Here is a 13633-nt window from a genome sequence, read left to right as displayed (position 1 = left end):
ACCCAACTCTGCAGGGTGGCGGGTGGGTTTCATGAGGATTAATATCCTGCTGTCCTGTGAGAACACCTTATAGGTAAGCAACTCTGCTTTCTTCACAGGACAAGCAGGATGGTAGTCCTCACATATCGGTGAGTACCGAGCTGAGGATGCCCGAGCAAAGCCTTTCCTCTTAGGAGAGCTGTTCCATCCCCTTTATCATTTTGGTTGCCCTTCTCTGTACGTTCTCCATTGTTCTCACATATGTCTGACCATGGGAGGGCACTGGCACCGACTGTGCTGACCTTGAAGCAGTCTTGGACCGAGGAAGCTTTGCCTTCCGTGGAACCCAAGGGGCCCAGCTATCCCCAACCATTGGGGGGAGGCACAGATCCCCCTCGCGGTTCCAGGAAGGATCTGATTTCGCTGTCTCCTCCTTCTCAAGCTGTCCTATCCTTGTCAGCATTCAAGGAGGATTTGGAGAGATGTGTGTGGCTGGCGGTCATCCAGGCCCTGCAGGGCATCGAGCCACTGATTCCACTGGGAGCGCCGTCACCACCAGAGCCCACTCCACTGGTGCTTGCGCCTTTGCTGAAGCGGCTGGACCTGCTGCTCAGTGTATTGCTGACGCAGCCTGCCCCGATGCCCTGGGCCCCCTTGACCCAAAGGACATCAATGCGGCCTCCACCGGACCTCAGTACACACTGTTTAGAAGAAGCTTTAGACTTCTGTTGCAAATATTTTCTTGCTCTCGCTGCTTCCCCATCCCCACTCCAATCCTTGAGTACCTGCTCTCACCCCCAGTCCTCAAGTCCCATTTTTCCCCTGCTCTCTCCAAATCCCTAAGTCCCTGCTTTCCCATCACCCTGCTCTACAAGTGCCCATTCTTCCCCCTCTCTCCAACCAATTTCTGAGTTCCTGTTCTCTCCTAAATACTCAAGTCCTTGCTCTTTCTTCTTTGGCCCCAACAGCCCAACAACTTTAACTTGTCTGGAAAAAGAAACTGATTGGTTCTCAAAGGAGATGGCTAAAAAAAAAAAAAAATGGAAAAAGATCAGCATTCAGGAAATATAAACATCCCAAAAACAGGAACACAGGGAAGAATCCCTGGCAAAACTGAGGGAGACGAAGAGAGAAATCAGGAAAGCAAAAGGTCATGCAGAAGAAAGGATTGCCAAAAAGGTAGAGAGGTGACAAAACATTTTTCAGATATTATAAAAGAAAGAAGGAAAGCCCAAGTGGGATAATGAAATTGAAAGGTGACAAGGAGCAATGTTTAGAGACAGTCGAAGAAATGGTGGAAATATTAAACAAATACTTCAGGTTGGTGTTCACTAAAGAAGGCCCTGGAGAAGGACCGTCGCTGGTTGACAAGAATGTAGAAAGGAATCAGGTAGACAATTCCTTTTACAGAAGAGAAATTATGGGTAAAGCTAGGAAAACTGAAAGTGACAAGGCCATGGAACTACGGGAACTCAGAGATACTATGGGAACTCAGATGCCCTCGTGGGTCCGCTGAAAGACCTGTTCAATAGATCTCTGGAAATGAGGGTGGTACCATGAGATTGGATGAGAATGGTTGTGGTCCCACTTCATAAGAGTGGTAGCAGAGAAGAGCTGGAAATTACAGGCCAGTTAGCTTCACCTCGGTGGTAGGAAAATTAATGGAGACACTACTGAAAGAAAGGATACTGAACTATCTGGTAAGCTGCTGGACCCGAGGCAGGGGAAGGTCCAGTAAGCCAAATCTGATTGATTTTTTTTTATTCGGTGACTAGAGAATTGGATCAGGGAAGAGCACACGATGTGATCTACTTGGATTTCAGCAAAGCTTTTAATACTGTCCTGCATAGGAGTCTTGTGAATAAAATGAAAAGCTTGGGAGTGAGCGCCACGGTGGTGGTGTGGATTACAAATTGGTTGACCAATAGGAGACGGCATGTAATAGTAAATGGAACATATTCTGAAGAGAGAACCATGTTAAGTGGAGTGCCACAGGAATCGGTTTTGGGACCGGTTCTGTTCAATATCTTTGTGATTGATATTGCAGAAGGGATAGAAGGTAAAGTTTGTTTATTTGCGGATGATAAGATTTGCAACACAGTTGACAAGCCTGAAGGAGTAGAGAGAATGAAAAGTGATTTAAGAAAGCTTGAAGAGTGGTTGAAGATTTGGTAGCTTGGAATTCAATGCCAAGAAGTGCAGTGTTATGCATCTAGGTTGCGGTAATCCAAAAGAGCTGAATGTGATGGGGGGTGAAAGACTGATGTGAACGGATCAAGAAAGGGATTCTTGGGGTGATAGTGTCTGGCGATCTGAAGATTGTGAAGCAATTGACAAGGCAATAATTAAAGCCAGAAGAATGATGGACTGCATAGAAAGAGGTAATAATGAACTTGTACAGGTCCTTTGGTGAGGCCTCACCTCAAGTACTGTGTTCGGTTCTGGAGCCTGTATCTCAAAAAGGACAGAGAAAGGATGGAGTCGGTCCAGAGAAGGTGACCACGATGGTTTGGGGTCAGTATTGGAAGACTTATGGAGGAGAGACTGAAAGATATGAATATGTGTACACTGAAAGAGAGAAGGTGCAGGGGAGATATGATTAAAACCTTTCAGGTTTCTGAAGGGTCTGTATGATGCACAAATGTCAAACCTTTTCTGTTTGAAAGAAATCAGTAGAACTAGGTATCATGAAATGAAACTCCAGGGAGGATGACTCAGAACCAATGTCAGGAAAGCAAAATTTCTTAACTGTAACAGGTGTTCTCAGAGGACAGCAGGATGTTAGTCCTCACACATGGGTGACATCATCGGATGAAGTCTGCTCCAGCATCTGCAGCATCGACGCACTTGGACATATAGGTAAGCCGAGGGGAACCGTTGATGGCATTGGCAGTCATCGGATCCTGTGGGCACCGATGAGGAGTGTTGGGGCTGCAGAACCTGTACCTGCAGGCGCCCCTGGCATCCTCAGGACTGCCTGTCCATTGATGCCTTTGGGCACAGGGGGTCTGTATCAAGGCCGTCGAAGCCCTGGGTGTAGCATCGTTTGTTTGCCTTATGGGTCCCCCCCTGGACTCCTGGTTGTCCACCCCTACAATGGGTGACCCTTGGTCTCCGTTTCCTGGAGAAGAGATGTTACTGCTCTTGACTCGCAGTCGCTCTCCGTTCCTCGCGGAACCAATAGCCAGTCAAGCGGTAGTGCTCTTCTTAGGTCATCCAAAGGCACAGCAGGTCTATTTCGCGAGGGAGCAATTCCAGATTCAATCTCCCTGTCATACTAGGAGTCTTCTCTTCGGGGTAGCTCCCCGGAGAAGGTTAGGGGTTTCTCCCATCCAGGAGTCACCTTTTGAAACCTGCTGAGCTCAATGGGCATTTTTTGTGGAGGACCACTATTGCCAGTCATTGTCACCTGCGGGACCCTACCTCAGTGAGGATAGCTCTAGTTCATCTAATTGGCAAGTATGCCTTTCAACCTCTCGGCATATCCATGGATGAGGGAGTTGGGGGAACGAGGGACCCCGCAACAGAGGTGCTACTCTTTGGTGGCAGTGGCTTACAAGCTATACTTCTCCATTTTAGGGATAACCCTATCTTCAGACTGGAGAGTCCTGGTTCATATAATGTTTGTTGCATTTACTGGACTGCATGCTTCCTTGGGGAAGTATGTATAATCATGGCTGAGGTATTAATACCTAAGCCAGGTTGGTGGACAGCCTTTCCGAGATCACACTGACTCTGCCCTGGTACTCTTAGGATTTACAGGCTGGTGAAGAAATCCTGTCTCATAGTGGAGTGTTTCTGGATTTCTACCCTGGGAGATTCGCTCTTAGTTTCAGCTGTTCCAAGCAGGCTGAGGGCTCTTATCTCAGTGGGTAACTCCTTACTGGAATCGACAGTGAGTTATTCGCTTGGGGTTGAGATATACAACCTAGCGACTTGTTCTTACTCCTTTAGTCCAATGGCCTGCCTCCTTGTGTTCTTTGCTCCTTCCGACCTCCAGTTGGAATGTCGAGGGGAGGGGAAGAAAAGCTAGGGTATTTATGGTATATCTTAGTGTATACCTGCAGGGAAAGATATTCCCCTTTTTCACATAGATAAGCAGCTGAATTAGCCATGCTGTATGGATATGACCTCCATGCCACTAGGGGTCGGAGCTCTCAGTGTAGCAAAGTCTTTTAGCTAGGCATGCCCTCCCTCCTGTATTCTGACAGGATCACCTCAGGCTCCTCAGTCAAAATTTTTCCATGCAGCTGCGTGCGTGAAGCTCTCCCTTCTCCTCACTTTTACTTAATTAAACACACAACTAATATATCTACATATCAAGATAAGAAAACAGAAGAAAGAAGAGAAGAAGGAAATTAAAAAAAAAAAAATTTGCCTCAGATGACTTGCCCCGACGAGATTGTAACAAACATCTCTGGCACCCCATCCCCCCTTCCAGCCTATTGACTTTCCACCTCTCTGTGGGCCTCACGGTTCACCTGGGGTGGGCACCGAGTGAACCCCGGGGGAGGGGCGCTAACTCCACTCCTACTAAGGGTAACTAAACACAAAGGTAACTTAAGAAATAGTCTCACTAAGTCGTCTCACTACAGTGGACCTCTTGTTACACTATACCACAAAAAAAAAAATGAATGGCTTTGTTCGGTTTCTCTGAGCTCACTGACTCCAGGCGCCTTTCTCATCGATTGCTCACAACACATATTTTATGCAATCCCTCCTATACCACTCATCTCTCGATCACTCCAGAGATGAGTGGTATAGGAGAATCTGCCTTAATCGCGGATATGCGTTAAACCCCTCTCCCCCCAGAAACAAACCAATCGGATCTGTTCCACATCGTGCCACCATGCCCTAAATGTCCATGGTACAATTACCTACCACGGCTTTCGATCCACAAGCCAATTTGCCTGAGCGCCAACATAAGAACATAAGAAATTCCATACTGGGTCAGACCAAGGGTCCATCAAGCCCAGCATCCTGTCTCCAACAGTGGCCAATCCAAGTCACAAGTACCTGGCAAGTACCCAAACATTAAATAGATCTCCAGCTACTATTGCTTATTAAATAATAGCAGTTTATGGATTTTCCTTTAGGAGCTTATCCAAACCTTTTTTAAACCCAATTACACTAACTGTGCCTTAACCTCATCCTCTGGTAATGAATTCCAGAGCTTAATTATGCACTGAGTGAAAAAGAATTTTCTTCGATTTGTTTTAAATGAGCTACTTGCTAACTTCATGGAGTGCCCCCTGGTCCTTCTATTATCTGAGAGAGTAAATAACTGATTTATTTTAATTTGTTCACGTCCTTTCATGATTTTGTAGACTTCTATCATATCCTCCTTCAGTCATCTCGTCTCCAAACTGAACAGCCCTAACTTCCTTAGCTTAACTCATAGGGCAGCTGTTTCATGCCACTTGTCATTTTGCTCACCTTTCTCTGTACCTTCTCAATCGCAACTATATTTGTTTTGAGATCCGGTGACCAGAATTGCTCGCAGTATTCAAGGTGTGGTCTCACCATGGAGCGATACAGAGGCATTATGACATTTTCCATTTTATTTTCCATTCCCTTTCTAATAATTCCTAACATTCTGTTTGCTTTTTTGAGCTGACGATTTCAATGTATTATCCACTATGAGGCCTAGATCTCTTTCCTGGGTGGTAACTCCTAAGATAGAACCTAACATTGTGTAACTACAGCAAGAGTTATTTTTCCCTATATGCATCACTTTGCACTTGTCCAAGTTAAATTTCATCTTCCATTTGGAAGCCCAATCTTCCAGTCTTGCAGGGTCCTCTTGCAATTCATTGCAATTCACTTGGGATTTAACTACTCTGCATAATTTTGTGCCATCCGCTAATTTGATCACCTCACTCGTCGTACCTCTTTCCAGGTTCCTTCCTTTTCTACCTTTCCAGGCGTGCTACCATCGTGGTCCGTGACCAGCCCATGGGGGGCTGTGTAGGGTGCCTCGTGGTCCAAGGCTTACCTTCATTCCGCAGTGCAAGTCTCCAAAAGGCCCTTGTTTTTAATGACGAGGTATGTTCCTGAATTCTGAGTTCCGAGTCTTAAATCCTGAGTCTTGTATCCTGTCCCGGTCTTCGAAGTACCTTGTGCCTGCTTCCGTCCATGCCCTAGACTCTGCCAGCATGGTCCGCTGTGTAAGGCACGCCTCGGTGCAGGCCTCTCCTGAATCTTCGACATGTCCTGGTTTCAAGTTCCACTGCTTCGCTTCCAGCGTGGTCCGTGACCAGCCATGGACGGCTGTGTAGTGCGCGCTGTGTTGCAGCACCCACCCAGTTCCATCCTGAATTGTTGCCTGAGAATCCCAGCTTCCACTAAACCTTGTCAGAGTCTTCCAAGTCTGAGTTCGAGTCTTCCGAGTCCTCATGCGAGTCCTCAATCCGAGACCTCCAAGTATACTGACTCTTGTTCACATTTCTCAAGTATTCTGAATCTGAGTCTTCAAGTCTTCGCCCGAGTCCTCAGCCCGAGTCCTCCAAGTATACTGATTCTTGTCTGTGTCTTCCAAGTATCCTGATTCTTCTGTTCCAGTTTCATGTCTTGTCTTGCTTCTGCTCTCAGCATCCTTCTGGCCTCACGCACTTGTCGTTTCCTAGTGGCGGGTCCGGAAGGGCTACCGAGTGGCCAGAGGGCTACTCCTGAGACCAGCATTGCATTGCTGCGTCTCACTGGTACGTGTAGGCCCAGCGGAGGGCTGAGCCTGCCTTGTTCCAGTTCCTGACGCTCCTTGTCTCATCCAGTCCAGCCTTATTCCTGCTCCGCCCGTGCCTGTACTTGCTCACCTCCCATGGGATGTGAATTGGGGTTCCTCCCTGAGCCTTCCCGTGGCCCAAGGGCTCACTATCTCCCCAAGAGCAGGCAACCATGCCTCCACGTCCCTCAACAGGATTTGAAGGCACCGTGGTCTTAACAGCTTCATTGGCACTTGAGGGCTCTCAGAAGCCCCGGTAGTCGATGGCCTCGAGGGTGACCAGACCGCTTAATAGCGATCCCAGTGTCTCATTGATGGTGCTTGATATCGTCGAGAGCAGCAATAAACATCACTGCCCAACATGCCCGATGGCCTCCATGGCAGCCCCACACCTCGATGGCATTGAGGGAGACCATGGCATTGAGGTAGCTCTGCATCTCGATGGCAATGAGGGCAGCCATGGCAGAGGCCCCACACCTTGATAGCATCGAGCAAAGCACGCAGTTTAATGGGCTCGAGGGCAGCTCCGATGTCGTCAGTGGGACCATGGTGCTCAATGGCAGTCCTGGTCCCTGACACTAGAAGTTGGTGCCACTTCTCTGCCACATCGAGGTCCCAAGCACTCGATGATTCCAGTGCATTGAGACTATGGCTCCCACAGATGTCTATGACACAGAAGGCCCTTAGAGCATCGAGGGCAGTCATGCACCTCGATGGCATTAAGGGCGCCCCTGCACCTTGACAGCGTCAAGGATGACCATGGCACTCAATGGCCGACCTGGCCCCCGACGTGGTCCTGACATCATGTCAGATTATCGGTGCACAGGCAACATTTACTGGGCATGGCACCAAACGTGCAGCAGCAAGCTGCTTGCCCAGGCTCCTGCTCATAAGGAGACTGCACTATTATCACAGGTAAGCAGGAGGGGAGGCTACGTCATCCAGGGCTCCTGGCCCATGGAGAATAGTTCCTTTCAATGTGAGGAGAATGAGCTCTCCCCCCGCAGGAATGGTGAGGTCCTCGATCTCTTCACTGTCCAAACCTCTATCGATGACAATCGATCAGTGAAACCTCATGGAACTCCTGCCCGGGTAGAATTCAGGCAAGTTCCCTGGCTCAGCGGCCTACAAGGATCACCCACGAACAAAGGTACAAAAACAAACAGGGCAAGGAGAGGACACAGATAAATACTGCACTTGCAGTTTAGTATTTAATACAGGACAGTATTAGACTGCCAAGCTGCACAGTGATCAAGGCCCGCCATGCAGCTAGCAGACAGGGGAAAGAAGAGGAAAAAAGGAGAAGAAAAGAGAAAATAAAACTACTACTACTAAGGTAAAGGAAAGAAAAACAGCTGCAGCGCTAGAAAAATATCAATTACAAAAACTGTGAAGAGAGAACTGAATAATGTGACACAAACGGCTCCCGCGACCACCTGGCTCCGCAGAAAAAAAAAAGAGACTGAGGGACTCTGCCCACGGGGCAGGGTGATAACTATAGTTGCACATGCTCAGTAGGGCATATTTGAAAATTCTAGAATCTTTGAGATCAAAGTTCTGGACCAGGCTCCATCCAATGATGTCACCCATGTGATTGAAATATCCTGTGTTTAAATTTCAGGACTCTATCTATGGAACCTTGGCTGGTTCAAACACCAAATGTTTCAACCACACAACTGCACACAGGAGGGAGGAAGGAAATGGCACCCATTCCCAAAGCTAGAAGCAGCAGCCAGAAAGGTTAGAAGTGCTGGCCAAGGTTATGGGGGCAAGTCAATTTTTGGGAGGAGGAGGAAGCGTTTGCTACCCTGCAGCGACACCTCTGCTTGGGGAATCAGGATTTAATTAGTTCATTTCTCAATTAATTGTCCTTAAATAGAATTACAGAACTAGACTGAGAGCTCAAGTTACTTGTCTATAAAGTAACAGATGCCATAAATGCAATGAAAGCTGAGAAAAGCACAGGGGGGTAAGAGTTTTACCTCAACTTTTTATAAGCACTTTTCACACCACTCAGTTACTAAAGTGATTAATGGACTAGAACATACAATGGGTATTTCAATGATATATCTTTTCTAGAGTCAATGATATGGTGATTATCTCAGCTATTCATAACTCAGGCAAAGATCCAAGGAAATGTGGGTCTTACCACTCCATACTGCTGCTTAATTATGATTTATTTATTTAAAAATGTTTTTATACCGCCTTTTATACCACCTTTACAAAGGCCTGGATTTATCAAAATGCGGTAAGTACCGCATGCGATATCAAAAGAGGCGTGTTTTATGCTAACATTGAAATACCCATTGTATGTTCTAGTCCATTAATCATTTTAGTAACTGAGTGGTGTGAAAAGTGCTTATAAAAAGTTGAGGTAAAACTCTTACCCCCCCTGTGCTTTTCTCAGCTTTCTTTGCATTTATGGCATCTGTTACTTTATAGACAAGTAACTTGAGCTCTCAGTCTAGTTCTGTAATTCTATTTAAGGACAATTAATTGAGAAATGAACTAATTAAATCCTGATTCCCCGAGCAGAGGTGTCGCTGCAGGGTAGCAAACGCTTCCTCCTCCTCCCAAAAATTGACTTGCCACCATAACCTTGGCCAGCACTTCTAACCTTTCTGGCTGCTGCTTCTAGCTTTGGGAATGGGTGCCATTTCCTTCCTCCCTCCTGTGTGCAGTTGTGTGGTTGAAACATTTGGTGTTTGAACCAGCCAAGGTTCCATAGATAGAGTCCTGAAATTTAAACACAGGATATTTCAATCACATGGGTGACATCATTGGATGGAGCCTGGTCCAGAACTTTGATCTCAAAGATTCTAGAATTTTCAAATATGCCCTACTGAGCATGTGCAACTATAGTTATCACCCTGCCCCGTGGGCAGAGTGACTCTCTCTCTCCCCCCCCCCCCCCAAGTGGTTGAATGCAGGAAATACAACAGGTCTGGCGGTATCGCAATTTGCACTAACTTAGCTCTTCGCACAGTTATTTAGCGCAAATTGCGATAAATGCTATAATATATCTTTTCTAGAGTCAATGATATGGTGATTATCTCAGTTATTCATAACTCAGGCAAAGATCCAAGGAAATGTGGGTCTTACCACTCCATACTGCTGCTTAATTATGATTTATTTATTTAAAAATGTTTTTATACCGCCTTTTATACCACCTTTACAAACAAAGGCCTGGATTTATCAAAATGCGGTAAGTACCGCATGCAACAGCAAAAGAGGCGTGTTTTATGCTAATATAGCATTTATCGCAATTTGCGCTAAATAACTGTACGAAGAGCTAAGTTAGTGCAAATTGCGATACCGCCAGACCTGTTGCATTTCCTGCATTCAACCACTTTGGGGGGGGGGGAGAGAGAGAGAGAGAGAGAGCCCTTAACACAGGCGAAAACGCCTTATAGAACTTTGATAAATGAGGGGGAAAGTTTAGTCAAAACGGTGTACAAAAAATATGTTCAGAATAAAAATAAAAGTAAAATACAAATCTCTTAAAATTACAAAAAGAACATACAATTGATAAATACAAGAAAATAAAATTCTTAAACCAATTTTCAAAACAATTCACGTACACAAACAGCATTGTGCCTGCATTAAATGATAGACTGAAAATAGCCATCCTTCAATGTGGCTACAATTACAAACGTGCATTGAGAGATGGCATTTCCGGGAGCATGTGTAAGCTAGAGGAGGAAAAGTACACACACAAAGTATTTTCAAATCTTTGCACATATTTTCCAGCAAAATCTACCCACAGAATAAGCAGAAGCTTAACACTGATTTTCAGCACTAGGTACCTAGGCAAATGAATAGCATCTTGAAGAATATGATTGATCAGATACGCAATATTAGGAAGGAAAAATACCCAGACGCCTCTGCTGTACTGTGGCCTGGCAGAGGTGAATGAACTTTGAGTGCCTTTCTGAGCATGACTTGCAGAATATCTCTGAGATAGATCTATTGGCACCAACAAAAGAGGCCTATTCAATGGCAACATTTACTTCATAATACAAGGAAACTTGGTTCACATGACACCAGGATGTAAGCTTTTGTCTTACAAATGCATATCTCAACGGACAGGAGCCAGGTGAAAAGATTCTTCTTTTAAAGTTACAGTTTTAATTAAATCCTGGTGCCAAGAAACGGAATTCAGGCCTAACTCCTATTGAAGCCACAGACTTGCTATTTGTTTACACAACAAAGAAGAACAACAGGATACTAGAAGGAACAGAGTGCATCAAAGCCGTGGTGATAAAGGAACTTTTATGGTGGAAGGGTGGTTTCAGGGAAGACAAGTAAATAGTATGATTTTTACAAATGAATGGAGGATGTCCTCACAAGCATTTCCTATACATGATAGATTGTCATGACAACAGCATAATGTATCTTTGTAAATAAGTCTTTGGGCAGTCACGTCATTCATTCTGGAAACTTCGGTAGTGCTGTATTTTGATTATATAAGTCAGGGCATGTCATATATTCATTGAGATGCTAGTTATTACAGATAGAGGGCATATAGCAACTCCCAGGAACACTTGTCTTTGACTCTTCTTTAAAAAAGCCAAAATAAACTAAATTTAAAAACCTCTTGCTGAGTTAAAGTGTTCTTGTTGCCCTGGCTTTGAGTCCAGAAATTATTGACAATCTTAAATTTAGGGCCCTAAAATTTACATCAACTTTTTTAGCTGAAAACTTGGCTCCTATTTTTGGTTGAAAATATGTACCTAACTCAGGTGCCTAAATTTTAGGACTTGGCTTTTTTTTTTTTTTTTTTTAATATCAGTCTGTCTTTTTAAGGAAATAATTCCCTATCCAAAAGCTTTAAGAATAGAAACAGAAAATGACCTTTAGTTTTGCTGAATGCCAAAAAAGTGTTTGACAGAATTTAACAGGGCTCCTTGTTCTTAGCTAACCAAAATTAAATCAGTGGCTCTTTTAATGTTGCCAATATCTCAACAATTTTACTGGGTGATGCATCAAGCCGTGTTAGTGCTCCAACACGTTGTTATATTGCGAATATCACGCAATATACCCAATATTTTACATCTCCCTGCCCAGAGACCCTCCCCTATTACAATGACCTTATTTGCATATGATTTGCATGCATGAATAATGCAAATGCATGCAAAGTCAATTTGATTTTAATATGTTATCATGGCCAACCAAGAAAGTAAAATAACACCACGTCTTTGAAATGCGTTAGATGTGCGGAAGGAGGCCCAGGACATTAATGTGGGTCCCAACAAGGCTACCGTGCAAATTTAAAGCGGCAGAAAAAAAATGTTGCAGCCAAATGGGGAGTTGAAACCACTGAAACATATCAAGGATCTACAATCCATCCTGGGCAATGATCCCACCCTCTCACAAGTCTTGGGTGGCAAGCCTATCCTGGCTTACCGACAGCCTCCCAACCTCAAACGGATACTCACCAGCATCCACAAATTATACAACAATGACACCGACTCAGGAATCAGATCCTGCCAGAAACCCTGATGCCAGCTCTGTCCACATATTAACCCAGGTAAAACCATCAACTACAACATCTAGGGCTCATTTACCTGCTCTTCTTCCAAAATATTATATGCCATCACCTACCAGCAATGTTCCTCTGCTGTCCACATAAGACAAACAGGTCAATCCCATCACTCTTGATCTGAACAGAGACAATGGCTTCGTGGCTCACAACAACTATCTATGAACTTAACTGTTCAGATCATTCTGTCTTTTCACACTGACCTCAGTTGTCAGTAGTCTGGACTATAATGCTATCAACACTGTTTCCACATCCTGTCTGCCTCATTCAGTGCCTTCTCTTTGTTCTGTATTCCTCTCCCCACACCCATCCCCATATATTTTACCCATCTCTATATTACAGTTCATGCATCTGACAACGTGGTCTCTGTCCTTGAAAACTCATGCCTCAGTGAATTGGTTAGTCTAAAAGGTGCCACCTGCTTCTTGTCATTTTAGCCAGATAAAATGTCTAATACTAACCTCAAAAGCTTCCAGAGTGCTGGTTGCAAATCCTCCTTTTAATTCTGAATACATACAAGTGGCTATGGCAATCTATTTCACACACAAAACTGACCTCCTCTCTCTCACACATGCAAAGCCTCATGTTCGTTGTCATACACAAACACCAGCTCCTCATGTCACACCCAATTTTGTGTATTCCAAGTTTAGTTAGGTTTCTGGAATAGATACTCTACTGTAACTTAAATAAGAAAAGAGTTCCCATCATATTGGTACATAATAAAAGAGGACAGGAAATCTGAGAACGCTGAACTCTACCTTGCTAACCCCATATCTATCACCCAGAGTCTGAAGAAGCTATAAAAAAAAATTGTGTTTAAAAATACATTGACCAGCACCAGAAAGCCTTCACAGAGCAGGAACACATAGGCAGCCTTCATTTACAAAGTCACTACAGGGTCACTTTAAATATATTCTGGGCTCCTTTCAAGTATCTGTTGACAGAAAGCTGCCAGACTCACTGAACTCATCATAAGCTTATATTATTAGAACTAGCTTATTGTGACAATATACGTGACTAGTACTTGTTTAAGGTTATGTTTGGAAAATTAAACATTTTGTCCAGTAAACCTTTTGTCACATAACCCTAAAATTATACATAGCTATTTTTGCACCTCCGAAAACAATTTCCATTCCAAAACTACCTTCCTGCGTATAGCAGTCTGAAAAAAAATCCCAGAATGATAAAGGTGTTTGTTTTTTTTTAATTTATTTAAATACAAATTTTCTGTTGCTATATTTCTTTCTATTCTGTGGTAGTTCTCATTGTCTCAGTTTTTGTATTAATATTTCCTCACAATGAGCAGATGAATTTGGTTTTGATTCCCTTGCTCTTTATTTGACGCTTACCAATCCACGTAACTGGTTTGAATTACTCTACCAAGGTGACCC

At 44.3% G+C, this 13633-nt stretch overlaps 1 protein-coding gene across 14 annotated transcripts in view; it reads right to left on the bottom strand.

The window, feature by feature from the left end:
- CLIP4 (CAP-Gly domain containing linker protein family member 4) overlaps nucleotides 1–13633 on the bottom strand; it is a 347916-nt gene that overhangs the window by 293275 nt on the left and 41008 nt on the right. Inside the window, exon 1 of one of the 14 annotated variants that reach the window (XM_029593001.1) lies at nucleotides 12704–12802. The exons of the other annotated variants lie outside the window; for them this stretch is intronic. The gene's annotated coding sequence lies outside the window, so the exon portion shown is untranslated. Of the gene's footprint in view, nucleotides 1–12703; nucleotides 12803–13633 lie in introns of those variants that run through there. 14 annotated transcript variants of the gene reach the window in all.

The sequence above is a fragment of the Rhinatrema bivittatum genome, chromosome 3, assembly GCF_901001135.1.
Source record: "Rhinatrema bivittatum chromosome 3, aRhiBiv1.1, whole genome shotgun sequence".
Classification (NCBI taxonomy): Eukaryota; Metazoa; Chordata; class Amphibia; order Gymnophiona; family Rhinatrematidae; genus Rhinatrema; species Rhinatrema bivittatum.
This window is presented reverse-complemented; position numbering and strand designations above follow the sequence as displayed.